At 41.6% G+C, this 26930-nt stretch overlaps 1 protein-coding gene and 1 long non-coding RNA gene across 3 annotated transcripts in view; one reads left to right on the top strand and one right to left on the bottom strand.

Moving 5' to 3' along the window:
- Positions 1-12368: 12368 nt before the first annotated feature.
- LOC122706529 lies at positions 12369-22603 on the bottom strand. The gene is made up of 3 exons (XR_006344405.1): positions 22525-22603; positions 21988-22039; positions 12369-12502 (listed from the first exon to the last, which is right to left on the bottom strand). It is a non-coding gene; the product is annotated as an uncharacterized LOC122706529 (long non-coding RNA).
- The window catches only part of SCAPER (S-phase cyclin A associated protein in the ER), a 400216-nt gene continuing 395881 nt past the window's right edge, over positions 22596-26930 (top strand). Inside the window, exon 1 of one of the 2 annotated variants that reach the window (XM_043921754.1) lies at positions 22596-22726. The gene's annotated coding sequence lies outside the window, so the exon portion shown is untranslated. The remainder of the gene's footprint in view (positions 22727-26930) is intronic. The other variant, XM_043921755.1, reaches the window with a different exon arrangement.

Raw genomic sequence — 26930 nt, 5'->3', positions numbered from 1 at the left:
AGGTTTCTCTGTCCATGGGATTTTTCCAGGCAAGAATACTGGAGTGGGTTGCCGTGCCCTTCTCCAAGGGGTCATCCCCACCCAGGGTTGGAACCCGCGCCTTCTGCTTTGGAATGTGGATTCTTTACCACTGTCCCTAAGTGAAATGTATAATTCAGTAAATTATGTTTAAGACATAAATTATTCTTTAAGACTAGCATATACTTGGCCTACTTAATATTGCTCTGCAGGAGACCTGAGACTCCTTCTCACAACCGAGTCCCAAACATTCCCTGCCACCTGCCTGGAGAGCTGGCACTCAGGATGAGACTTACCATCCAGGCATTTAAGAAATATTGACACCTTTTATATAGTTATAACCGGACATGGAACAACAGACTGGTTCCAAATAGGGAAAGGAGTTCATCAAGGCTGTATATTGTCACCCTGCTTATTTAACTTATATGCAGAGTACATCATGAGAAATGCTGGGCTGGATGAAGCACAAGCTGGAATCAAGATATGCCGATGACACCACCCTTATGGCAGGAAGCAAAGAACTAAAAAGCCTCTTGATGAAAGTGAAAGAGCACAGTGAAAAAGTTGGCTTAAAGCTCAACATTCAGAAAACTAAGATCATGGCATCTGGTCCCATCACTTCATGGCAAATAGATGGGGAACAATGGAAACAGTGACAGACTTTATTTTTTTGAGCTCCAAAGTCACGGCAGATGGTGATTGCAGCCATGAAATTAAAAGACGCTTGCTTCTTGGAAGAAAAGTTATGACCAACCTAGATAGCATATTAAAAAACAGAGACATTACTTTGCCAACAAAGGTCCACCTAGTCAAAGCTATGGTTTTTCCAGTAGTCATGTATGGGTGTGAGAGTTGGACTCTCAAGAAAGCTGAGCACCTAAGAATTGATGCTTTTGAACCGTGGTGTTGGAGAAGACTCTTGAGAGTCCCTTGCACTGCAAGAAGATCCAACCAGTCCATCCTAAAGGAAATCAGTCCTGAATATTCATTGGAAGGACTGATGCTGAAGCTGAAACTCCAATACTTTGGCCACTTGATGCAAAGAATTGACTCATTTGAAAAGACCCTGATGCTGGGAAAGATTGAAGGTGGGAGGAGAAGGGATGACAGAGGATGAGATGCTTGGATGGCGTCACTGACTCAATGGACATGAGTTTGAGTAAATTCCTTGAGTTGGTGATGGATAGGGAGGCCTGGCATGCTGTAGTCCATGGGGTCACATAGAGTCAGACATGACTGAGCGACTGAACTGAACTGAACTTTATATAGTCAAGGTACATGCACATGGGTGTCTGTTTCAAGGCTCATGGTACATGTTCACTATCTTAGGAAACAAAGTTATAACTTTTTCTTAAAATATTAGCTATAATTTATTTTTGAGACTTTCAACAGGGAAAGAAAGCCTACTTAATGTCATTTCTGTGTGAAAGTGGTTTATTATTCAAATATTTGTTGGAAGGTTAATATTATGATTTATTTATAGAAATGCATAATAAAGGAAAGAATAATTTTTCTGTACTTTACCAGCAGATAAGCTCATATAAAAAAGAAGAAAATTATTTTGAGGCGTGCTCAGAATATCCAGTTTGAACAAATTTATGAGGCAATTAAAGTAAAAAGATATTTTAGCTAAGTCTTGTCTTGATTTGCATTATAATACTCAACTAAAAATTAAACTTTTTTTAGTAAATTAGACATTTCAAATTTAACATATTCTAAATTTACAATAGAATTCTAGAATTCTTAGGACAGTCAAAATCTGCCTAAACTGAGGATTTATAATCACGTGTCACAAGAAAAGCTGAACAATAGTAAATAATGACCTGCTTGCCTGCTAAGTCACTTCAGTGGTGTCCAACTCTTTCCAACCCTATAGGTAGCCCGCCAGGCTCCTCTGTCCATGGGATTCTCCAGGCAAGAATACTGGAGTGGGTTGCCATGCCGTCCTTCAGGGCATCTTCCCGACCCAAGGATATAAACCACATCTCTTCCATCTCCTGCATTGGCAGGTGGGTTATTTACCACTAGCGCCACCTGGGAAACCCTCAAATGGTGACCACCTGGGAAACCCTCAAATGATGACAGCATGATAAATTTTTTGTTACTTGGCCTCTAAAAACCTCTTGACTCATTTATAAAATGGGCAAAATAATAAGACTACTATAGAAGCTTATTATGAAGATTAAATTAATATGTGTTTAGAACAGTAGCTGGCACATATGGTAAAGTGTTCAATAAATGTAAGCTTACATTATATGGGGAGAAAAGCAAAAGTTGGTTGTGCAGAAGGAACAGTTTAGTAAGTACCTAGGAAATTCTTTGCAGGCAGAATGCACGTGGAGGTGGTTTTTATTCTACACCTACTTACAAGGCTCTGTGATTTCTGCCCCTTATCCTAAGTACACTAAACTAAAAGAAATTCATAGGCTGCAGCTTGAGCTTTCTTTCATCAATTGCTCCACTTAGGATCAGGCCTTTTCACACAGAAGAAAAGGCTTTCTGGGTCCTCTTTCACCTCTCACAGTCTCTATGTGGATTGGGTGCCAAGAATTCTGTTCCAAACTGAATGGGCACAAATCAGACAAATTTCTTGAGTCAGGTTGGAATTTAATTGTTTTTAATCAGAGACTTCTGGAAAGTGTACAGAATGAAGAGTTCAATGGGATCTTTGGTGTTATATGGGATCTTTCTAGTGTTATAAAGTTCAACATAGAATAAAGTTTTAAGTTTCAGAATGTGAATAGAGGGAACATCTCAGGATTGATTTCTCTAAAACAATTTTGAAAAAGGAAAAGAAAAAACTGTTATTACATTTTCATTTTAGGTTTAGTTCTGGGCTTTGAGGTAGTACATGAAAAAAAAAAAAAAAAGGATGAATGTCCTCCACTCAGCTTTGCACATATTGTTCTCCAATAAGTACAAGGTAAAATTTGGCCAGCTCCTGATGTGATTCCAATTACAAAATGTAGGATACACGATATTATGGAAGTTCTTTTGAACCCAAGGTCTCCCCAGTTGGAGGCTTTGAGGCAAAAGAAATCTAATGATATCTAAAGAGGAGATAGACTGAACAGCATAAATGTGAACAGCATCAGAAGGTCTGGGTTTTATCTTCCTTCAACCCCTAAACAGATCCCTTTCCTTTTTCGGCTCTTATTTTTTCATCTGCAGGAAAATGATTAGGTTAGCTCAGACAATCTTAATTTGAGATCTTTGCCTGTTAGGTGGATCCTAAGTGGTATGATAATCACAAAATCCCATGCAAAATTTTGTGCAGAGTAGATTTCTGGAGAGGAGGGCTATAGTTTTGCTTTCATCAGAGCCTCAAAAAAAATCCAGGTGGCAGCCCTTGTAGAAGTCTCAAAGCAGCTCTTCATCTCTTAAAATACAGAATTTTATGATCTCGGCAGTTAAGATCGTTAGGAAGCAGATTAAAGACCTACGTTTAAGAGAGACAAGACTGATCCATTTTCATTACTTGTAATTAATCCATTTTATTTAGTGAAAAATAATATCTAAAATAAGCAGGCTGTCAATAAAAAAGGCATTATGAGAATCCAGAGGTCAACTTTCTTGCCCTATAAAAGCCATAGTACCTAGCAAATATGTTTGTTTTTTTTTTAATTTACTTATTTGGCTGCGTTGGGTCTTAGTTGTGGCACGCGGGATCTTTGTTGTGTTATGCAAAATACTTTCATTGCAGTGTGTGGGCTCAGTAGTCTCCGCTCCCGGGCTTAGTTGCCCTGCTGCTTGTGGGATCTTAGTTCCCTGATCAGGGATCAAACCCGAGTCCTCTGCATTACAAGGTGGATTCTCAACCACTGGACTACCAGGGAAGTCCCACAAATATGTTTTTATTTGTATTTTTGAGGTATAATTCACATATCTTACATGTACAGCTCAATGAATCTATACATATACCAACATGCAAAACCTGCCCAGCACCCTGTAAAGTCTCCCTCCTATTCCCCAAATATCACCTCTGCCAAACATAGTTATTATTCTGACCTCTGTCATCATAGGTAAGTTTTGCCTGCTCTTGAACTTTATGTTGATGGCATCATACAGGATGTAAAACTATTAGTCTTATACCCTTCTGCTTTGTTGGGAAGCAGTATGGTGCCAAGGAAAGAGGACAGACAATTTTTGAATCCAAAGCACAGTGCTTGAATCAGTCTCCATAGCTCACCCACTTTGTTATCTTGAACAAATGACTTAATCTTTTTAAAATTTTGTAAAAAAGAAAATGTAGTAATAAAAACCTGTCTGGTAAGTCTTATGAGAGTAGCTTATTAAATACTTTACGTAAGGTGTCTGGCTCACTAAAGGGGCTCAAGTTTGTTTAATTTTCCTTTCCTTTCCCCTAGAAAATTTCTATTCAACCTTCTAGATCCTGAGTCTAGGAGTGCTTCCTAAAGGAGGCCTTTTCTAACTTCCTACCAAGCAAAATTACTGTTCTCTCGGGTCTCTTTATTTCATTATTGTGCTTTGTATGTTCCTCTGCTATAGAATTTAGCAGAGTCTACTGTCAGACATGACTAAACAAAAACAACTGTAGCTATTTGTTGGTATTACTACAAGAATTTGAGAATCTTGAGATCAGGAACTATGTAATTTAACCTGTGTTTCACCAGTGCCCTTACTAACAAGAGACATGCAATAAATTTTTGTGGAGTAAATGAATTCTGCTCTACTGGCATTCTTTTAGAAGTATGTACTGTAGATAGCGGAATTAACTTTGAAACTATTAAGAGAAAGAATGTGTAGATTTTGAATTTGTTAAAATGTGTGTTTCAAGGATTAGTGGCTTAAAAAACAAAGTAATACTTAATATACATGGTACACACACTGCGTTACAGGCGCATTTCCATGAAAATGAGTGAGATTTGGCACAATGAACAATTTACATGGAAAGGCTAACAAATGGAATGAGTTTGTAGCTTTTCCAAAGTTGGAAAACATAAAACAAAGGAATAGACTACAGGGCAGTGAATGAAGGAACAACTTATGCTGAATGGTCACACAATTAGAGGTATTTTGTTGGTTGTTTAATCTTTTATTAGTCTTTTGAGAAGAGAAGATGTAGAAATTCCAGGGTTATAATGGAATCTTAGAAGATGACAGAAATATGTAGGTGGGTGGGTGTTATAGTACCTGGAACATACTTTCATTTCTAAGGAGTATCTAAAGTGTGTGTTGTTCTTCAGTTGCTAAGTTACATCTGAATCTTTGCAACCTCTTGGACTGTAGCACACCAGGCCCCTTTGTCCTCCACTATCTCCTGGAGTTTGCTCAAACTCATGTCCACTGAGTCGGCGATGCCATCTAACCATCTCTTCCTCTGCTATCCCTTTCTCCTTTTGCCTTCAATATTTCCCAGGATCAGGGTGTAAGTAGTCATAAAATTGTAATAACCTGTTAGACATAATTGCAACAAATTCAATTTAACTGTTTCTTACTGAATGTGATTTCCCTCAATTAAACAAGGATCTGTCCCAATGATCAAATGTAATGATAGCGCCATCCTCAAATTGAAGCCATCCTCTACATCCGGCAATTCACATTTATGGCCCCACGGCAGTTACACCCATCTCTGGCCCTAAAGGCAGCCTAAGTGGACAGATACTAGCGTGCCTTCTCTGACTCACTCCCCGCACACATGGGGTGACCATACCTCCTGGTTGACCTGGCATAATTATTAATCATGTCCGCTTTCACACTCAAAAATATCCCAAAATGAGTTGACAAGTTATGTCACCTTACCTTTGGGCCTCACACACAAACTGTCCAGTCCTCTCTCTACCCCCCTCTCCCGACGTCCCATGCTTTATTAAGCCTCAGAACCCTTTCCCACACTCTTTCCCTCAAGTTCTCATCAATTAGTCCTTGAAGTGTTAGTCAAACACATCAGCAGTAAACATCAAGAATACAAAGCAGGAAGCGATGAAAGTTGGTTAAAGAAGGCAGTGAAAGAAGGAGTAAAAAGAGGAGGAAGATTGTGTACTAAGATTTTCTTACAAATTATCATGAAATTGATTTTCTTTTGGCATTACGAGACTAGCTTTGAAGACGGTTTTGTGAGCGGAAACCCCAAACAGACTGACTTCTTTGAAAGCAGAGTGACTTCTTTGAAAGACGCCACTTCCCGAACCTGTAAGTTTTGGAGTGTTTATGGGAACAAAACACAGGATTGCTTTGTAAGCACATCAGGCATTCGAGACTTATGTGTTGTCAGATCCGCTGACAAAGAGAAAAACGTTCCTACGATTGTAACTCCGTACAAGATGCTGTTTGGGCGCTTGTGAGAAATTTGTGCCTCTTTTTTTTTTTTTCTTGGTTCATTATCTGGACACTTTTGAGGTTGATTGCTGTTAAAAAAAAAAAAAAAGATTTGTCCTACAGTGTAGTACAGAAACAAAGGAGTCATGCAAGTATGGCATGCATACTTATTTATTTTAGGAAAATCAGTATATACAAATAAAGAGAAAAAATGATCAGAAATCCCATTCTTTTTAAAAAATGTATTTTTTGTTTTTGGTTGTGCTGGGTCTTTGTTTTTACACATGGGCTTTCTCTAGTTGCATAGGGGGGAGCTACTCTCTAGTTGAGCTGTTTGGGCTTCTCATTGTGGTGGTTTTCTTGTCATGGAGCACAGGCTCTAGGGTACACAGGCTTCAGTAGTTGCGTCTCTTGGACCTTAGAGCTTGGGCTCAGTCACTGTGGCACGCAGGCTTAGTTGTTCTGCAGCATGTGGGATCTTCCCACACCAGAGATTGAACTGTGTTCCCTGCATCACAAGGCAGGTTCTTAACCACTGGATCACCAGGAAAGTCCAGAAATCCCATTCTTATAAATGACTACTATAAACATTGGTGTTGAACTTTACAGAGGTTTTATGTATGCATTATATACACTTTTAAAGGCAGATACATCTTATGCAAAAATAGGATTATAAAAGAAGCTGCTACTATCAATAAAATAGCTCAAGAAAGCCAAGGAGCATAGCCCAGAATGACCTACAAGGTCTAGAGACCCCTTAAAAATCCTCAGCAAGTATCCACATTCCATTTCGGGAATATTGATTTATGAAATAATAATAAGAGCAATATCATAACTCATGCCCAATATAGAGCTTAACATATGGAAAGAATTGTAATATAGGACAACAGCAGCAGTAAGGTATGTGGTGGGTAGTAACTGTAACTAAAGGTTTCTAAAATCCTTGCATTGTTCAAGAGTTGGTGAAAGTCCTAATTTATATTAGAGAAGTTTCCATAAGTCAAGGATGCATATTATAATCTGTTTTATAACACTACAAATCAGTAAGAATGCATAACTAGCAAGCAAGCTAATACAGGAAAAAATAAAATAATAAAAAGAAATATTTTAATTTTAAAAGGGCAAGGAAAGAGAGAAAAAGGAACATAGAATGTACTGGACAGGTTGAAAAGAAACCATAAGATAGCTGGTTTAAGCCCAATTCTCTCAGTCACTGTATCAAATATGAATGGAATAAATACTCCAATTAGAAAAACAAAAAATTTAAGACTGAGTGTAGAACTTCAAATATTTGCTGCTTTCAATAAATACACCTTAAGTATAAAAACACAATGATGCTGAAAATAAATGAATAGAAATATGTATATCTGCAACCAGTAATCAAAAGAACCCTGATGTTATACTAACATCAGACAAGGTAGTCTTGATGATGAAAGGCTTTAATAAAGGTAAAGATAACATTTCATACTGTTAAAATCTCAATATTTCATCTTTCTTAGGCACACAGTGCTCTTTAAATTTGTAGAATATCTGAAGGTGATTGATTTCCTTTAATTTTTCATTTTTGATAAAACGATACAGATGTTCTCATTTAAGTATTATATCTTAATCTCATAAAAAGGCAAGAAGAATCTCATAGGACCTTTAGAAATCATAAATTTCTGTTTATTGATTTCATAAATCCATATTTATTTAGAATTAACCCCATATTTATCCTAGCAATTCTGGTAAGAGAGTCATAGTGAAGACCACTTGGGTTCTAGAATAGAGCCATATCTGTAGCAGAGAATTTTATTTGAGCAGAGAGTTACACTCTATTTTAACCTTGAAAATCATCTACAGTTATGCTCTTGTGCCTTGGTAAAGAATGAACATTTGTCTGTGAAGACATTTGTGAGGACAGGTCTCTATCCTTTTTTACCTTAAACCAATAGTCATCGTATGGTACTGTATTCATACAATGTACAATACATGAATCTGAGGATCAAAGAGTGGAAGTAGGAGGGCCAACTCACCATCACTCCCAAAAACTCATTTGAAGAATTTGTTCTTCCTGGCCCCACAATGTCTAGGTCTGTGCTTCTGTAGATCTTAGATTCCAGAAAGAGTACACTTCTACCAGGGAACAAAGAATCCTATTTTAACTTAATACTATGACTGCCACCTTGCCACTTTGGGGTCCTTGTGCCAGTGAAAAGGGTCCTTGTGGGGGAAAATGACTTTGATAACCATGAGGAGGTGGACCTGTTGCTATGTATGGAACAAGCAGGAATGTTTGGCACTTGGGTGATCCAGTAAGGAACCTCTTGATATTCCATGGCCAGTTTTAAATGTAAGTGGAAAAAGTCAGCAACCATGACCTGATAATGGCGTGATCTGGGGAGCTCAGGATCCCCAGAGATGAGGATTTAGGTAACTCATTAGACAAATCACATTTTGTTGTTGTTCAGTTACTAAGTTGTGCCTGTCTCTTTGCAACCCCATGAACTGCAGCACGCCAGGCTTCCCTGTCCTCTACTATATCCTGGTATTTGCTCAAATTCATGTCTATTGAGTCAGTCATGCTATCTAACCATCTCATTCTCTGCCATCCTCTTCTTTTGCCTTCAGTCTTTCCCAGCATCAGGGTCTTTTCCAGTGAGTCAGCTTTTCACATCAGGTGGCCAAAGTATAGGAGCTTCAGCTTCAGCATCATTCCTTCCAATGAATATTCAGGGTTGATTTCCTATAGGATTGACTGATTTCATCTCTTTGCTGTTGAAGGGACTCTCAAGAGTCTTCTCTAGCATCACAATTCAAAAGCATCACTTCTTCTGCACTCAGCCTTCTTTATGGTCCAACTCTCACATCCATACATGAATGACTACTGGAAAAACCATAGCTTTGCCAAATAGACCTTTGTCAGCAAAGTGATGTTTCTACTTTTCAATATGTTATCTAGGTCTGTCATAACTTTGCTTCCAAGGAGCAAGCATCTTTCAATGTCATGGCTGCAGTCACAGTCTGCAATGATTTTGAAGCCCCAGAAAGGAAAATCTGTCACTGCTTCCACTTTTGTCCCTTATACTTGCCATGAAGTGATGGGACCAGATGCTATGATCTTAGTTTTCTGAATGTTGAGTTTTAAGCCAACTTTTTCACTCTCCTCTTTTACCCTCATCAAGAGACTCTTTAGTTCCTCTTCTCTTTCTGCCATTAGAGTGGTGTCATTTACATATCCGTGGTATCATCTGATATTTCCTAGCGGTTCTTGATATATCCACCAGCAATCTTGATTCCAGCTTGTGATTCATCCAGCCTGGTATTTCACAAGATGTACTCTGCATAGATGTTAGATAAGCAGGGAGACAATATTCAGCCTTGTACTCCTTTCCCAATTTTGAACCAGTTAGTTCTATGTCCAGTTCTAATTGTTGCTTCTTGACCCACATACGGGTTTCTCAGGAGACAGGTAAGGTGGTCTAGTACTCCTGTCTCTTTAAGAATTTTCCACAGTTTGTTGTGATCTACATAGTCAAAGGTTTAGTGTAGTCAATGAAGCAGAAGTAGATGTTTTCCTAGAACGCCCTTGCTTTCTCCATGACTCAACAGATGTTGGCAATTCAATCTCTGGTTCCTCTGCCTTTTCTAAACCCATCTTGTACATTTGAAATTTCTCAGCTCATGTACTGCTGAAGCCTAACTTGAAGGATTTTCAACATAATCTTGCTAGCAGGTGAAATGAGTGCAATTGTACAGTAGTTTGAACATTCTTTGGCATTGCCCTTCTTTAGAACTGGAATTAAAACTGACCTTTTCCAGTCCTGTGGCCACTGCTGAGTTTTCCAAATTTGCTGGCATATTGAGTGCAGCACTTTCATAGCATAATCTTTTAGAATTTTAAATAACTCAGCTAGAATTCTGTCACCTCCACTAGCTTTGTTTGTAGTAATGCTTCCTAAGACCCACTTAACTTCACACTCCAGGATGCCCAGCTTTAGGTGAGTGACCTCATCATGGTGGTTATCCAGATCATTAATACCTTTTTTGTAAGATATAGTTCTTCTGTGTCTTCTTGCCACCTCTTCTTAATACCTTCTGCTTCTGTTAGGTCCTCACCTTTTCTGTCCTTCATCATGCCCATCCTTGCATGAAATGTTCCCTTGATATCTCCAATTTTCTCAAAGAGATCTCGAGACTTTCCCATTCTATTGTTTTCCTCTATTTCTTTGCATTGTTCATTGAAGAACACCTTCTTATCTCTCCTTGCTTCTCTGAAACTGCATTCAGTTGGGTATATCTTTCTCTTTCTCCCTTGCCTTTTGCTTCTCTTCTCTCCTTGGCTATTTGTAAAGTTTCCTCAGACAGCCACTTTGCCTTCTTGCATTTCTTTTTCTTTGGAATGGCTTTGGTTACTGCCTCCTATACAGTGTTTTGAACCTCCATCCATAGTTCTTCAGGCACTCTGTCTACTGGGTCTAACCCTTTGAATCTATTTGTCACCTCCACTGTGTACTCATAAGGGATTTGACTTAGGTCATATCTGAATGGCCTAGTGGTTTTCCCTACTTTCTTCAATTTAAGGCTGAATTTTGCAATATGGAACTCATGATCTGAGCCACAGTCAGCTCCAAGTCTTGTTTTTGCTGACTGTATAGAGCTTCTCCATCTTTGGCTGTAAAGAATATAATCAATCTGATTTTGGTATTGACCATCTAATGATGTCCATGTATAGAGTCATCTCTTGTGTGAGTGGAAGAGGGTATTTGCTATGACCAGCATGTTCTCTTGACAAAATTCTTTGCCCTGCTTCATTTTGTACTCCAAGGCCAAACTTGCCTGTTACTCCAGGTATCTCTTGACTTCCCACTTTTGCTTTCCAATCCCCTATGATGAAAAAGACATCTTTTTCTGGCAATAGTTCTAGAAGGTGTTGTAGCTCTTCACAGAACCCTTCAAGTTCACCTTCTTTGACATCAGTGGTCATGGCACAGAGTTGGATCACTGTGACGTTGAATGGTTTGCCTCGGAAATGAACAGAGATCATGCTGTAGTACTGCATTTTGAACTCTTTTGTTGACTTTGAGGGCTACTCCATTTCTTCTAAGAAATTCTCGCCCACAGTAGTAGATATAATGGTCATCTGAATTAAATTCACCCATCCCAGTCCATTTAGTTCACTGATTCCTAAGAAGTCGACGTTCACTTGCCATCTCCTGCTTGACCACATCCAGTTTCCCTGATTCATGGACCTAACATTCCAGATTCCTATGCAATATTGTTCTTTACAGTATCAGACTTTACTTAACAAAATATGCATAACTGTTAATCATCGCTATAACTGGTCATAAGGTTAGAGGTGATATTTATTATTTCCTTCTTCTACTATTCATTCTGTGCTTCTATTGTTCTTTGTCTATGCTTTAGCTGGTTGTGGCCCTTTACCTAGATAGTGACCCCAACCTTTATTCCTGAAGGATTCAAATCTTTAGTGGTCTTGCCTTTTTTGGGTTCTTTCTTTAAAATTTTCTACTAGAGATGGAAAGACAAGGGATGCCCCAGTGATTCCTCCTAGGTACCAGATAGAATCCTCTCTGTCCTCATTGTTAATTGGGACAGACCACTCCATCCAGTATTGTAACCTCTGCTCTGGCTATTAGATTAGTGGCACGAGGACCCCAAAATAGTCAGGTGGCGGTTTCCATTTCTCGTTCAGTTGGACCATCGCTGTGTCCCGTCATGAAAGCATGCCTCCCTGGGGGATATAGCAGATGAGGTAGATGCTTCTCTTCATATCCCTTTGGCCCATCTGAGTCACCTGCAACTGCAGTAGAGGCTACCTGGACAATGAAAGCTTCCCCCCACTTCTCTAGTCTCTCCCTCCGGGTTCTCTTACACTCTGCCAAAGGAAAGCCCAGAAATGTGACAGAGTTAATGTCCTTTAATTGGAGTTGGCAGGTATATGTCTTGCTTTCCTGTCCTCCCAAAGGACAATTCTGAAGCTTATTCCATACTGTTTTTCAGAGGTTTCTTGGTGATAATGAGCTTCAGTTTCCCATGAGTGATTACTTTCTCATCCTCACACACCTTAATGTCTTTTCTTCTTTCTCTGACTCATTTTCCTCCCTTCATCACTTGTGCTCATTGGAGTGATCTTCCAGATAAATTGCCTGGACACAAGGTCCTGTCTTAGGACACGAACACAAACTAAGACAGGAATCAAGACCTATAAAAAAAGAGGGATTTATGACTGGGGAGAAGGGAAACTAAATTTTGTCAGTGGCTTACTAGGTATAATAGTTTCCAGAACCTGGGTATTGTGACTGTAAGAGAAACAGCACCATCTGTTGGTCACTGGCTCAGAGCATAAAGTGTATCCTGGGAGCACTGGATCTCACCGATTTGTCCCACAAGTAGTGCTGTAATTGGCACTTCCCAAGTGGTGCTAGTGATAAAGAACCTGCCTGCCAATGCAGGTTGATGTAAGAAACAGGTTCAATCCCTGGGTCAGGAAGATCCCCTAGAGGAGGGCATGGCAACCCACTCCAGTATTCTTGCCTGGAAAATCCCAAGGACAGAGGAGCCTGGTGGGCTACAGTCCATAGGGTCACAAGGTTGGACATGACTGAAGCTACTTAGCACAAATGCAGTGCTGTAATTATAACTTCAGTAGGTCATTCCATCAATCTGTTGGATTAGATGTTCTCAGATGATGGGGTACGTGGTAATATTAGTGAAAAACAAGAGTCTGAGCCAATTTCTCTTGCTTTCAAATGAGATCCTTGGTGAGAAGCAATCTTATATGGATATCATGATAATGAGTCATGGAATCATCACATTCCATAACTCCACAGATCTTGTTGCTGGTAGAACCATTTTGGATAAGGAAAGAAGAAAGAAATATCTATTTAAGTGAGAATAAATCTCTGGCCTATTTTGATGGAAGTGGTCTAATATAATCAGCATGCCCTCAGTGCCCTGAGGAATAGTGCCATAACAAGGGTTCAATATTGGCTTCTGCTCTTGAAGTCTGAGCTCTCTGCCTTGGGGAGGAAAGTCCACTGTGTGGAGCCCTTATCCCTATTGCCATGGCTATTAGTACACAAGCCTGGTGAACAAAGACTGGGAGGCTGAATAATGGAGCCAACAAACAGTCACAGAATAGGTCTTCTCCCTGATTATTAAGAGCTTTCTCTGTTTTTAAAAATTAATTAACTGACTGAAGTATAGTTGATTTACAATAATGTGTTAGTTTCAGGTGTACGGCAAAGTGATTCAGATATGTATATTTTCCTTATTTTTCAGGTTCTTTTCCATTATAGATTATTACATGACAGTAAATCCTTGTTTTTCTTTTTTCTTTCATCAATTTTATAAATGGTAGTTAGTATCTGCTAATCCCAAGCTCCTAATTTATCCTTCCCTATTCTGTTTCCATTTTCTGCTGATGGGTGAGGCTGAGCACCAAACACTTGATGCTTTCAAACTGTGGTGTTGAAGAAGACTCTTTAGAGTCCCTTAGACTGCAAGGAGATCCAACCCATCAATCCTATAGGAAACCAACCCTGAATATTCATTGGAAGGATCAACACTGAAGCTGAAGCTTCAATACTTTGGCCACCTGATTCAAAGAGCTGACTCATTGGAAAAGACCCTGATACTGGGAAAGATTGAGAGCAGGAGGAGAAGGGGGCGACAGAGGATGAGATGGTTGGATGGCATCACCAACTCAATGGACATGAGTTTGAGCAAGCTCTGGGAGATGGTGAAGGACAGGGAAGCCTGCATACTGCCATTCATGGGGTCGCAAAGAGTCAGACATGACTGAGTGACTGAACAACAACTTCCCTTTCCCCTTTGGTAACCATAACTTTGTTTTCTATGTCTGTGGGTCTATTTCTGTTCTGTAAATAAATTCATTTGTATTATTTTTTAGATTCCACATTTAAGTGACATCATATATTTGACTTTCTCTGCCTGACTTACTTCACTGAGTATGATAATCTCTAGGTTCATCCATGTTCCTGCAAATGGCAGTATTTCATTCTTTTTATGACTGAGTCATATTTCATTGTATACACACACACATCTTCTTTATCTGTTCATCTGCTGATGGACATTTAGTTTGCCTCCATGTCTCGGCTTCTATAAATAGTGCTGCTATGAACATTGGGGTGCATGTTCACCTTTTCCAATTAGAGTTTTCATCTTTTCTGGATATTTGACCAGGAGTGGGCTTGCTGAATCATATGGTAGAAGAACTTTCTCTTCAGTGGATGCCTTTGGGTGAGCTTTCAAATGAGAAGCAAAAATCTTCATGCATGCATGCTAAGTCACTTCAGTCTGACTCTTTGCAATCCCATGGACTGTAGTCCACCAGACTCCTCTCTCCATGGGATTCTATGGGCAGGAATACTGGAGTGGGTTGCCATTTCCTTCTTCAGGGGATCTTCTCAACTCCGGGATTGAACCTGGGTCTCCTGCATTGCAGGCAGATTCCTTACTGACTGAGCCATCAGGGAAGCCCGCTGAGCCACTAGGAAAGCCCAAAAATACCGTTGGCCAATTTTGAGAGATCCAAATTTGAGAGATCCAAACAGGTGAAGAACCTGTCTGCCAATGTAGGAGACACAGCAGACACAAGAGACAAGGGTTTGATCCTTGGGCCAGGAAGAACCCCTGGAGAAGGAAATGGCGACCTGCTCCAGTATTCTTGCCTAAAAAATGCCTTGGATAGAGGAGCCTGGTGGGCTACAGTTCATGGGACTGCTAAGAGTCAGACACAGCTGAGCATGCACACATGGTTACTCACGGTATTCATATTCCCCTTCCATAGATTTCCTTGTTACCAATATTCCAATATTATTCTTTACAAGTCTCTGAGCAATAGGCAAATGTTAGTTACTACCTATGAGTCAGAGTAGATCTGTACCTCAGGCCATGATCCTTATAGGCTAAGTGGACATCCATATGTACTGCCCAAATCTCTCCCCACTGGGAGAGTTGATTTTCACATTTTCTTTCAAAGCTGCTCCTGGGTAATATAATAACAATCCACTTCCAGCTGATGCCAACATATTGTGCAGGCCCATCTTTAATCTAGGCCCACGCTTTATTTTATTCGGCTTTGTTTTCCTCTAAGTGATGGTCATAGGGAACTCCTCTTGAGGCCCTGGAGTCCATGCCATCTGCCTGTGCCACTTACTTGTGGCACCTGACCCAATCAAGGGTAATCTTTCTACGCTATTTTTAATTGATGATGGTTTGTTGGTATGTTTGTCTAATATTGGGCTTCTCAGGTGGTGCTAGTGTTAAACAACCCACCTACCATTGTAGGAGATTTAGAAGACTTGCGTTGGATCCCTGGGTTGGGAAGATCTCCTACTGGAGGCCCAGCAGCCTACTCCAGTGTTCTTGCCTGGAGAATCTAATGGACAGGGGAACCTGGTGGGCTATGGTCCATGTGTCACAAAGAGTTGTGAAGTGACTGAAGTGACTTAGCACACATGCACGTCTCATGTCATGGCACTTCAAGATTGGCAGATCAGAGAACACCAGTCTTTATGTCATCATGATCCAGTCTATCAGAATCTAGTGCTCTTTTAGCATAAGACAGCATGGTATAATGTAAAAAACTTGAGGTCCTGTGCTTTGAATCTCTTATCGGGATTCGTGCAAGGGTCCATACAGCATCCTCACTCGTCACAGACACTCAGATCTTCTGGATTATTAGACTTGATTGGCAGAGCCTGGACCTGCTGCAGAGCCTTTTCATTCTCTGGGAACACAGGTTTCTCAGTAAATGGCTCAGAGAAATACATCCAGATGTGGTGTATGTTGCCTCCAAAATCCAAATGGGTCCACCATGATCTTTCTTAGTGTTCAGATGCACAAGGTACAGAAACCTGTCTTTAGCTTTTTTTTTTTTTAGTTCTACCACTTTATTGCTACCAACCCATCTTCCTCCACCCTCGTGCACACATGCTCAGTCATGTAACCCCATGGACTTCAGCCCGCCAGGCTCCTCTGTCCATGGACTTTTCCAGGCAAGAATACTGGAGTGGGTTGCCATTTCTTTCTCCTGAAACCTGTCTTTAGCTTTAACACAGGGATTCTTGACTTTTTCATCTTGACATTTTGAATTTGATAGTTCTTGATTGTGAGGAGGTGCCCTGTACATTTCAGGATGTTTAGCAGTATCCTTGGGTCTCTGCCCACAAGATGCCAATAGCCACTAACTCCCTTCCCTACAGCTGTGACAACCAAAAATGTCTCCAGATATTGCCTGCTCAGTGTTCAGTAGGGACAAAATTGTCTCTGGTTGAGAACCACTGCCGTACAGGAATCGTGCAATACTCCTTTCACAGAAGTTGTATGTCTCTGGCGTTCATGTATCTTACTGAGAATATTTGCTACTTCCTGTTCACTGAATCAGTCAACAGATGCTATTAGGGTCTGGATCAGATGAATGTTCTATGGCACGTCCAGATGGTCAAGGTCCATGTGGGCTACACTGTGACAGTATTTGAGAATTGACATGGACCTGAAGTAAAACTGTAAAAGTCAGTTACTCTTCCTGACATATGAAAATGTGTTGCTTTGATTTTCTTTGCTAATTGATTTGAGGGGAAAATGATTTGCCAGATCAACAGCTGCATACTGCATGGGCAGGAACAGCATGGGCAGGACTAGGTTGATTGTATTTCAGCAAAGATGCCATATCTGGATCAAAAGGTGCAAGTGGAGTCACTGCCTCATTTTGTTTTGTTTTTTTTTTTGACTTGACAAATGTTTATTAAGCACCTATCACACATTCAACACTGTTTTAGGTACTAAGAATGTATCTGTGAACAAAGGAATCATGATTTATGTTTATCTATTAACAATAGTTTGATGTAAATCAAAACTACAGTGAGATATCACTTCACACCAACCAGAATGAGTATCATCAAAAAACCCACAAACAGCAAATGCTGCAGAGGGTGTGGAGAAGGGAACCCTCTTATACTGTTGGCAGGAATGTAAGATGGTACAACCATGAGAGAACTGTATGGAAGTTCCTTAAAAAGCTAAAAATAGAGCTACTATATAACCCTGCAATCTCATTCCTGGTCATACATCTGGAGAAAAACATGACCCAAAGGATACATGCAGCCCAATGTCCATTGCAACACTGTTTACAATAGCCAAAACATGCTGCTGCTGCTAAGTCGCTTCAGTCGTGTCCGACTCCCTGCCACCCCATAGATGGCAGCCTACCAGGCTCCTCTGTCCCTGGGATTCTCCAGGCAAGAATACTGGAGTGGGTTGCCATTTCCTTCTCCAGTGCATGCATGCGTGCTAAGTCGTTTCAGTCATGTCCGATTCTGTGCGACCCCACTGAAAGCAGCCAACCAGTCTCCCCTGTCCATGGGATTCTCTAGGCAAGAATACTGGAGTGGGTTGCCATTTCCTTCTCCAGGACATGGAAGCAACCCAAATGTCCATTGACAAAGGAACAGATAAAGAAGATGTGGTACGTATAAACAATATTTCAAAATCTCCTGAGTAGAAGCTTGGAAAATCTGAATTTCTGTCTAGTTTTGCCACTGTCAAAAGCAGGGATTAAACGGAGGTGAAATGAGACTCATCACTTTTGCATCTATCAAATCTTTGATGGTGGCACCGATCCCCGCAATTCCCAGAGGGCTGTGATATTGCACTGGCTTGGAGAATTCAACAGACAGTACAGTCCATGGGGTTGCAAAGAGTTGGAAACGACCTAGTGACTTACACTTTCAGTTACACTTTACCATTTTGTTAGGGAAGGGCAGTTCCAGGGGCCACTTGGCTCTGCCTACCGTAACAGTCCTTTCTGCATGGGTCAGGAAGCTGGTGCAGGAAATCTGCCAGTTGCCAAGCCTATCTAGTTTAAATATGCATTTAGGACCTGGAAAATTAACTCAGCATGGGTTTACAGAACTCTCTGAGCCCTCTGTGGATTGACTTGGATATAAACTTATTATCCAGTTACCCGAAGCTCTCAATCTATCCAGGGGTCCCAAAGGATTAGCATGAATTCAGATCAGTGTGTAATAATCCTTCAAAGTCTGGATATGTCCCTGCCCTCAGTGCATGCTCATTCTTTTAAAAGGCACAGGTCCTTTGGGGAAAGTCTTAGAGAAAGATTTATGGTATACAGTTGTGACAATGTTGCAGTGTCCTTCCTCAAGAGGACCCAGTTTCTCCTTTAATCACTGGACCCTGGGTATGTGCTATAACCAGGAACTGAATTAGGGGTCAAGACTTCCTTTTGTGGCAATTGAAGTGAGGTTTCTGTGTACTAGAATGTTAGTTTTCCTGGTTGTTTATATCAAGTAAAACTTTAGTAGGCTACCCATCCATTAATATTTCAGTCCTAGGGATCCTGTCATCAAGTTGGTACTCCCACAGGTCCCTGAGGATCAAAACATTGACTGCCACTCTGCCCCTGCAGTCCATTGTGGTCCATCATGATAACTGTGGCTCCTTGTCTCTATGGTTTATTATTGGCACATGGCCCCTGCCACTCTGGCAACATTGCCACTGAAACCAGGAAACCCATTTCAATCTTCCAAGGAGGAGAGGCATTGCAGAGCTTCCAAGGAGGCCTATGTTTCTCTCACTAATGTTTTCTCAGTGTCTTAGTGCTCTCTGACCCCTTCTACAAAATATAGTCAGGAGCAGGGTGAGCAGGTTACACATAATAAATTTACTCCGACATTTCTGTCACCTTGACTCTTTCATGTGTGACCCTGTAGCTTGACTTTTTTGTGTGAATCTTTACATTTCTTTCTCCCCATTGTGCATGCTCAGTTAATTCAGTTGAGTTCAACTCTTTGTGACTCTGTGCATCCATCAGGCTTCTTTGTCCATTGGTTTTACCAGCAAGAATACTGGAGTGGGCTGCCATGTCCTCCTTCAGGGGATCTTCCCAACCCAGGGATCAAACCTGCACTTCCTGTATTGCAGGAAGATTCTTTACGCTGAGCTACTGGGGAAACCCTCCTTCTCCCCATTATTTGAGTGAAATTCTGACTGCTTTCACTGAACGTAGGCCACTACTGAATCCTGGTTTCAATCAACCGTATCAGGCAGCCTGCTAGAGATGCTCCCTTTAGAACATTAAGAGCAGAAGGACACCTGTGTTTAATCTGACATATTATAGTCTAGCCTTTCTTTTGTAATACACTTAGAATCTACTCTGATACAGTTTTCCAGGCTATTGCTAATGTAAATACAAAAAATACTCTAATTGTTTGGGTGTATAAGTTCATTTATTTATTTATTATCTGGAATATACCTTATAATTCTCTCCTGGTTCCCTGGATTTAACTTTAGAAGTGGGTTTGGAGGTAGTAGGGGGATAGAATTTGGGGGGAGAATAGATATCTATTTTCAAGGCAACTGCTTCATATATATTCTTTCAACAGGGGAAGGTCAGTTTTCTAAATAAAGGAGATGGGGCTTGGGGATATTTAGGGGGTCAGTTGGAGGTCACCTCAAATGTCTCCATCTTAAGTCACAGGACCATGCTAGTTTCCAGTTGATGTCCTAACTTTAAGACAGTGACTTAGGCTGTGAATTCAATGTCATCACATTTTAGCAACTTGAACAGATATATTTGGTTCTGATCTTCAACCATGGTCTGTCCTTAAGTGGTAAGAAACAAGAGATTCTTCACGCCACTGTAGAAGAACCACTTTCTGGTTCTCTGATCACACATTGAGCTCAGAGTTTAAAGCTCTGAATTTAATATTTTCCTTCTCTAAGCTGCTTAATGCTTGTGAAGTTGTCCGCCTACTCTATAGTCCTTGTAATTATCACGACTAACACATAGTGAAGTACAGTAGCTCCAATTTTCTTATTTCCTTACCTTCATCTGGCATTTTCTTACAAGCAACTGCAGATACTAATTTAAGCAATTATAGTACCATTGCTTGCCGTGGATTACTAGAATTTTATTTTCCACTTGTTGGAGGTGATAATGGCATTCAAGTTAAACAGGTGAGCAAATTAAACTCCTGGTGAACAATGGAAAGATGTGATGTTATCAGAACCTCAAAGCTAAGGCTGTCAGGCAGAATCTAGAGCCATGGCAGGAGGTTCCCAGTTGGAGTTGGAGCCACAGAGATGCTGTGTTAACCACTGGAGATGATGCTCGAGGGAGAGCAAGAGAGAAGAAATCTCTTGGCTTCTCTTCTCCTACTGCTGAAAGCAGAAAGAAGCAGTGAAGCCAGGGGATTTACCTGAGAGAAGCAAGAGAGGCTGGTTTTGAAGTCCTCTGCAATTCAATTCCAGTCTTATGGTAAACTTTACTTTTTACTGAGTGAGTCCTTGTTCCTTGTTTTCAAGGGGATCTAACCATCAGAGTTTGTACAAAATGCTTTGGAAGCCCAGTGGAGAGAGCAGCCAAGCTTGCTGCGGGTGTGCAGGAAGGGCTACTTGAGGTCCCAGAGGTGAGAGGGAGTTTGCCAGGTGGAACAGAAGAGAAGGAGTATACTGGAGGGCCCAGCGTGTCAGAAGTCAAGAGGTGGGGCAAGACAGGCAGCTAAAGGAAAGGGGACAGTTGTATAAAAGTACGTGCCTGTGTGCTAAGTCACTTCAGTCATGTTTGACTCTTTGCAACCCCATGAGCTATAGCCTGCCAAGCTTCTGTCTGTGGGATTCTCCAGGCAAGAATGCTGCAGTGGGTTGCCATTTTCTTCTCCAGGAGATCTTCCTGGACCAAGTATCAAAGCCATGTGTCCTGCATTGGCAGGCGGGTTCTTTACTACCAGTGTCACCTGGGAAGCCCTATATGATAGAAAAAAAAGTGAAAGTTAAAGTGTTAGTCACTCAGTTGTGTCTGACTCTTTGCAACCCCAAGGACTGTAGCCCACCAGGCTCCTCTGTCCATGAAATTCTCCAGACAAGAATCCTAGAGTGGGTAGCCATTCCCTTCTCCAGGGCTTCTTCTTGACCCAGGGATTGAACCCAGGTCTCCTGCACTGCAGGGAGATTCTTTACCATCTGAGCCACCAGGGAACCCTCTATATGATAGTACCTACCTCATATTTAAGGCTAAATGAAAAAAAAAAAAAAACCCAAACAAAAACACTGGTACATTTTGAGCTCTAACTGTACACTAAACTATTTTAAGTGCTTTCTAAAAATTGATTCATTTAAGACTCACAAAAACCCATTAAGGTGTACCTTAATACTACATTTTACAGATGAGAAAAAATGAAGTTTAGAGAGTTTAGTAATTTTCCCAAGGTCACACACTTACATGACCTGACAGCAAAGTCAGAGTCTTTACTTCTTGCTGTCCAGTTCAGTTTAGTGGGGTTTGGTGGGTTGGGTGAGAGATTTCAAGATGGGAATGGTCGTTTAGATGCTTATGGAAATGAAGGGAGAGGAGAAAGGGGACAATGATAAGAGGAATAAGGCCCTAACCACCTTTCATGAAAGGGCAGTATGTGCTCTCTTTACCCTATTCATTTTATTTATCATCTCTACCCTGCTCTAGGAAGGCACAGTTTTTTTATCTATTTTGTTTACTTATTAATTCCAAGAATCTAGAATAGCATCTGATATACAGTAGGTGCTCAAAAAACACTTGTTAAATGAAAGAGCGAGTTTTCTAAGAAGGCAGGAGGTGGGAACTGCCAGAACCACCAACAGTATGGTTCCAGCCCTCACAGCACTTACAGTCTAGCTGCGAGGTGAGACTTCATTGGATTCTTCCATAACTTCCTGCACGCTGTGGGTAACAAAGAGGAGGGAAAGGTATAATGAGCTTGAGTTTCTCAGTCGGCTGAGAAGTGACGGGGGTAATGTTTATGTGATAATTAAGGTCTGAATGGTTCTGACATCGTTGAATTACTTAATTCGTACGTTTGTCTTTGAAGTACAGAAAACACAATTGTTAGGACTTCGTACTTTGATCCTTTCAAGTCTGGTACGCGGGCGGTGCCGAATAAAGCTTTGCAGCAGAGGGTAAGCTGTGTTTGGCTTAGGACTGCACTTCTCTGAAGCAATTTCAGAGTTACAGATTTCTCAGGCGGACTTCTAGGTTCTTTATCTTTGGGACAGACTATGGTGATAAAGGAAGCAGAGGGAAGGGAGGGACTGATTTCGTGAGAGAAACAACTGTGTGGCCAAAAGCGGGATGCAAGCACAGCCTGGGGAAGGGAACAGACCCGAGAAGTAGCCGCGCCCGGGTCACGAAAGAAACCCACGCCCTACCTCCCGCCTCGGCGGCCGGTCGGCGGGAAGCTGGCTGCGCTTGCGCGCGGGCTGCAGGCAAGCGGAGCACCGAGGGGCGCGGCCGCAGCTGGGAGTCACGTGGTGCGCCGGCCAGCCGCCCCGCCCCTCCGCAATCGCCCCGCCCCGCCCCTTTCCCGGCGGGACGCTCGGAGCCGCCCCGAACTGCGCAGGGCGGCCAGGGGTGAGTGTCCGCGAGGGGCGCGCGTTACGCAGAGCCAGGAGATCCTGGACTGGGGTGCGGGTCGGCGGAAGGCGTAGAGGGGGCCAAGGGGACAAAATGGCGGCGGGGTACGCCCTTTCACCCCCTCCCCTCACCTGGGAGTGCGAGCGGAGAGGGACAGGGATCACTGCTGGGGGAGGGGAGCCGCGGCAGCTCGGGAGGGCCGTGGGGTCCTCCTCCGAGGCCTGCGGACGGGAGTGGGCAGGCTTTGGGCCTGTCCTGCGGACTCATCTGGGGGTGTGAGCGACAGGGGACTCCGCGCACCCCGCGGGCCGAGAGGTGGGCGGGGGGCTGCTTTACTCCATCAGAGGGGCGGCCCAGGGCGGCCGCGGGTCGACGCTTTCGGAGTGTCCAAACTACTAGGGGCTAGCGGAGGAGCCGCCTTCCCAGCCTTTCATTTGACAGGTGGTCGTCACCGTGTCATTCTCAGCAGGGTTTACCACGCTTTTCCTGCACGTTGACTCGGGTATTAGCTCTGCCCGGGAAGCAGGGCGGGAAAGGTCTCTGCATCTTAACAGATGCGTAAATTGAGGCCTGAAAGGGTAAAGAGTTTAACCAGGGCCTGGCACCTGGGTGTAGTAGAACCTAGCCTTCTGCCACTTTTGGTGCTCCTTTCCCAGCCCTTCAGTCGCGCCTTCCCTCCCCTGCCAGTGAGGGACGGGATTGTTTGAAAGCAGACAGAAAACTGGTCCTCCAAGCAGCACCTGCTGCTGTCAAGTGGCTCCCGCTGAGATGGGGCCCGCCCGCTTGAGAGCAGCTTCTTCCTGTTGTTGGTGAACTGTATTCCTCATTCTATTTGTGCCAAGTTATTCTAACATGAAAATAGCTCTTCAGTATATCTTATTGAATAGAGTCATTCCTTATATATAAGCACGTGTTGATTTCACCAGCATTAGCAATTTCATTCCCATCAGTGTCAACGATCCGAGGTGGAAGGATGGGATAAGTGTTGTACCTTTTACCAGTGGGGAAACTGAGGTCATTCCTTGCCCCAGGTCAGCCGCTGGTAAATGGTTCATCTGGCATTAAGCTTTTTAAACCTTACGTTAGTATTCTGACCAGTATCCCGCTCTGGTTTATATTTGATGCTCTAGTCCTTGTATTTTTTTTTTTTCGGTCGTTGTTGTTAAATGCGACTTTTCCTCAAAATGTGTTCGTGGCAGATTGATTTATGCTGCATATTGAAGTGATTTGAATAATATCCACTAAGGAATTAATGTTAATTACAGAGTCAGTTTTTATTATGATTTGAAAAGGTGTCAGTGGAAGTGTGGCTTAAAGGCTTTGAAGGCAAACTGATCTGAGATTGAATCCCAGCTCTCCTACTTGTCCTTTGACAAATTTTTCTGAGCCTTGGTTTCCTCGTCTGTAAAATATGGATATTACTGTCTATCTCACAAGTAAATGAGGTGTCTAAAGCTATAGAACTGCTTCTGGCCCATATTAAGCACTCAACATATGCTTTTTCTTTTCTTTCTTTCTCCCCACTCCCTTGAGCTGCATTTTTTTTTTTTTTTTCATTTTCTGAACCATGTACAGAGTTCAGTTCAGTTTGGTTTAGGTCAGTTTACCTGGTGGCTATGTATGGAAGCATAATCAGTGTGGCTGTATAGATACAGTTATGAAAAATTGGCTAATTGAGCGTCAAAGGATCTAGTGTTTTAAGCACAGACTTCAAAATTGTTCTTCCAGCTTCATAGATATTTAAGAATCTCTAAAATGTTGATTTGACACTGACTTCACTAATTCCTTCATCTAACCACTATATGAAGGGGATTGACATTGTCCTTTCACCTTCACACCCAATCACAACCCAACCTAGTTTAAAGAAGAAGCAAACATTTTTTGGGAAATCATATAGGAACATTCTTTAAACACTTAGAAAGTAGTAGTGGTATTTAATGGGAAGATAAATAGGATTCTCTTTAATGGTGCAGTCTAATATCCTTTGTGAAATCAGCATTTCTGAAATTGTAGAAATGAAAATGGCCAATGGCTTGTATAACAAAACAAGTCACTAATAAAAGTCTGTTTCCAGTTTTATGCTGGGATGGGTTTTTCACAAATGTGTGTTTGGCTTTGGCAGTAGTCTTACGGAATATAAAGAGAAAGATCTACAGTACATGGGTGGAGACATCCTTAAAAAATATTAGAAGGAAGTACTTTTATGCTCTGTGACATGAAACACTAATGAGTTCATGAAACTTTATTAAAATAATTTCTACATTTTAATGATAACTTCCTAAAGTAAGTTTATTATGTATTTTGAAAACATATGCAAAGTGGAGAGAATAGAAAAATTAATTTCTGTGTACCAATCTATTTCAGTAATTACCTGTTACTGAACAGACAGTCTTGCCCCACAAAAGCTGTCACTTCCCATTCTTTTGGAAGCAAATCTCAGACATCATATTTCATTTGTAAAGATTTCTCTATGTGTCAAGCTCACTTTTAATATATTGTTGGAAAAGAGAGGTAATTTTGATATTTTCAAAGAGGCATGGGTTTATGGGAAAAAATAAATACCTCTTCAGTTAAGTCGCTCAGTTTTGTCCAACTCTTTGTGACCCCATGAACTGCAGCACGCCAGCACTCCCTGTCCATCACCAACTCCCGGAGCCTACCTAAACTCATGTCCATCGAGTTGGTGATGCCATCCAACCATCTCATCCTTTGTTGTCCCCTTCTCCTCCTGCCCTCAATCTTTCCCAGCATCAGGGTCTTTTCAAATGAGTCAGGTCTTCGCATCAGATGCCCAAAGTATTGGAGTTTCAGCTTCAACATCAGTCCTTCCAATGAACACCCAGGACTGATCTCCTTTAGGATGGACTGGTTGGATCTCCTTGCAGTCCAAGGGACTCTAAAGAGTCTTCTGCAACCCCATAGTTCAAAAGAATCATTTCTCTGGCGCTCAGCTTTATTTATAGTCCAACTCTCACATCCATACATGACAATTGGAAAAACCATAGCCTTGACTAGATGGACCTTTGTTGGCAAAGTATGTCTCTGCTTTTTAATATGCTGTCTAGGTTGGTCATCGGAGAAGGCAATGGTACCCCACTCCAGTACTCTTGCCTGGAAAATCCCATGGACGGAGGAGCCTGGTAGGCTGCAGTCCATGGGGTCGCTAAGAGTCAGACACGACTGAGCAACTTCAGTTTCTTTTTTTTTTCCATTTATTTTTATTAGTTGGAGGCTAATTACTTTACAATATTGTAGTGGTTTTTGCCATACATTGACATGAATGAATCAGCCATGGATTGCAACTTCACTTTCATTTTTCACTTTCACGCATTGGAGAAGGAAATGGCAACCCACTCCATTGTTCTTGCCTGGAGAATCCCAGGGACGGGGGATCCTGGTGGGCTGCCATCTATGGGGTTGCACAGAGTTGGACACGACTGAAGTGATTTAGCAGTAGCAATAGCAGGTTGGTCATAACTTTCCTTCCAAGGAGTAAGCGTCTTTTAATTTCATGGCTGCAATCACCATCTGCAGTGATTTTGGAGCCCCCCCAAAATAAAGTCAGCCACTGTTTGCACTGTTTCCCCATCTATTTGCCATGGAGTGATGGGGCCGGATGCCATGATCTTAGTTTTCTGAATGTTGAGCTTTAAGCCAACTTTTTCACTCTCCTCTTTCACTTTCATCAAGAGGCTCTTTAGTTCTTCTTCTCTTTCTGCCATAAGGGTGATGTCATCTGCATATCTGAGGTTATTGGTATTTCCCAGCAATCTTGATTCCAGCTTGTGCTTCATCCAGCCCAGCATTTCTCATGATGTACTCTGCATATAAGTGAAATAAGCAGGGTGACAACATACAGCCTTGACTGTATACTCCTTTTCCTATTTGGAACCAGTCTGTTGTTCCATGTCCAGTTCTAACTGTTCCTTCCTGACCTGCATGCAGGTTTCTCAAGAGGTAGGTCAGGTGGTCTGGTATTCCCATCTCTTTCAGAATTTTCCACAGTTTATTGTGATCCACACAGTCAAAGGCTTTGGCATAGTCAATAAAGCAGAAATAGATGTTTTTCTGGAACTCTCTTGCTTTTTCAATGATCCAGTGGATGTTGGCAATTTGATCTCTGGTTCCTCTGCCTTTTCTAAAATCAGCTTGAAATACCTCTTAGTTGATGTATTCATGGTCATAAATATAGGAGTGATCA

The sequence above is a fragment of the Cervus elaphus genome, chromosome 13, assembly GCF_910594005.1.
Source record: "Cervus elaphus chromosome 13, mCerEla1.1, whole genome shotgun sequence".
NCBI classification, from domain to species: Eukaryota; Metazoa; Chordata; class Mammalia; order Artiodactyla; family Cervidae; genus Cervus; species Cervus elaphus.
The sequence above is the reverse complement of the archived record's forward strand: the minus strand, read 5'-3'. Positions and strand labels throughout refer to the sequence as shown.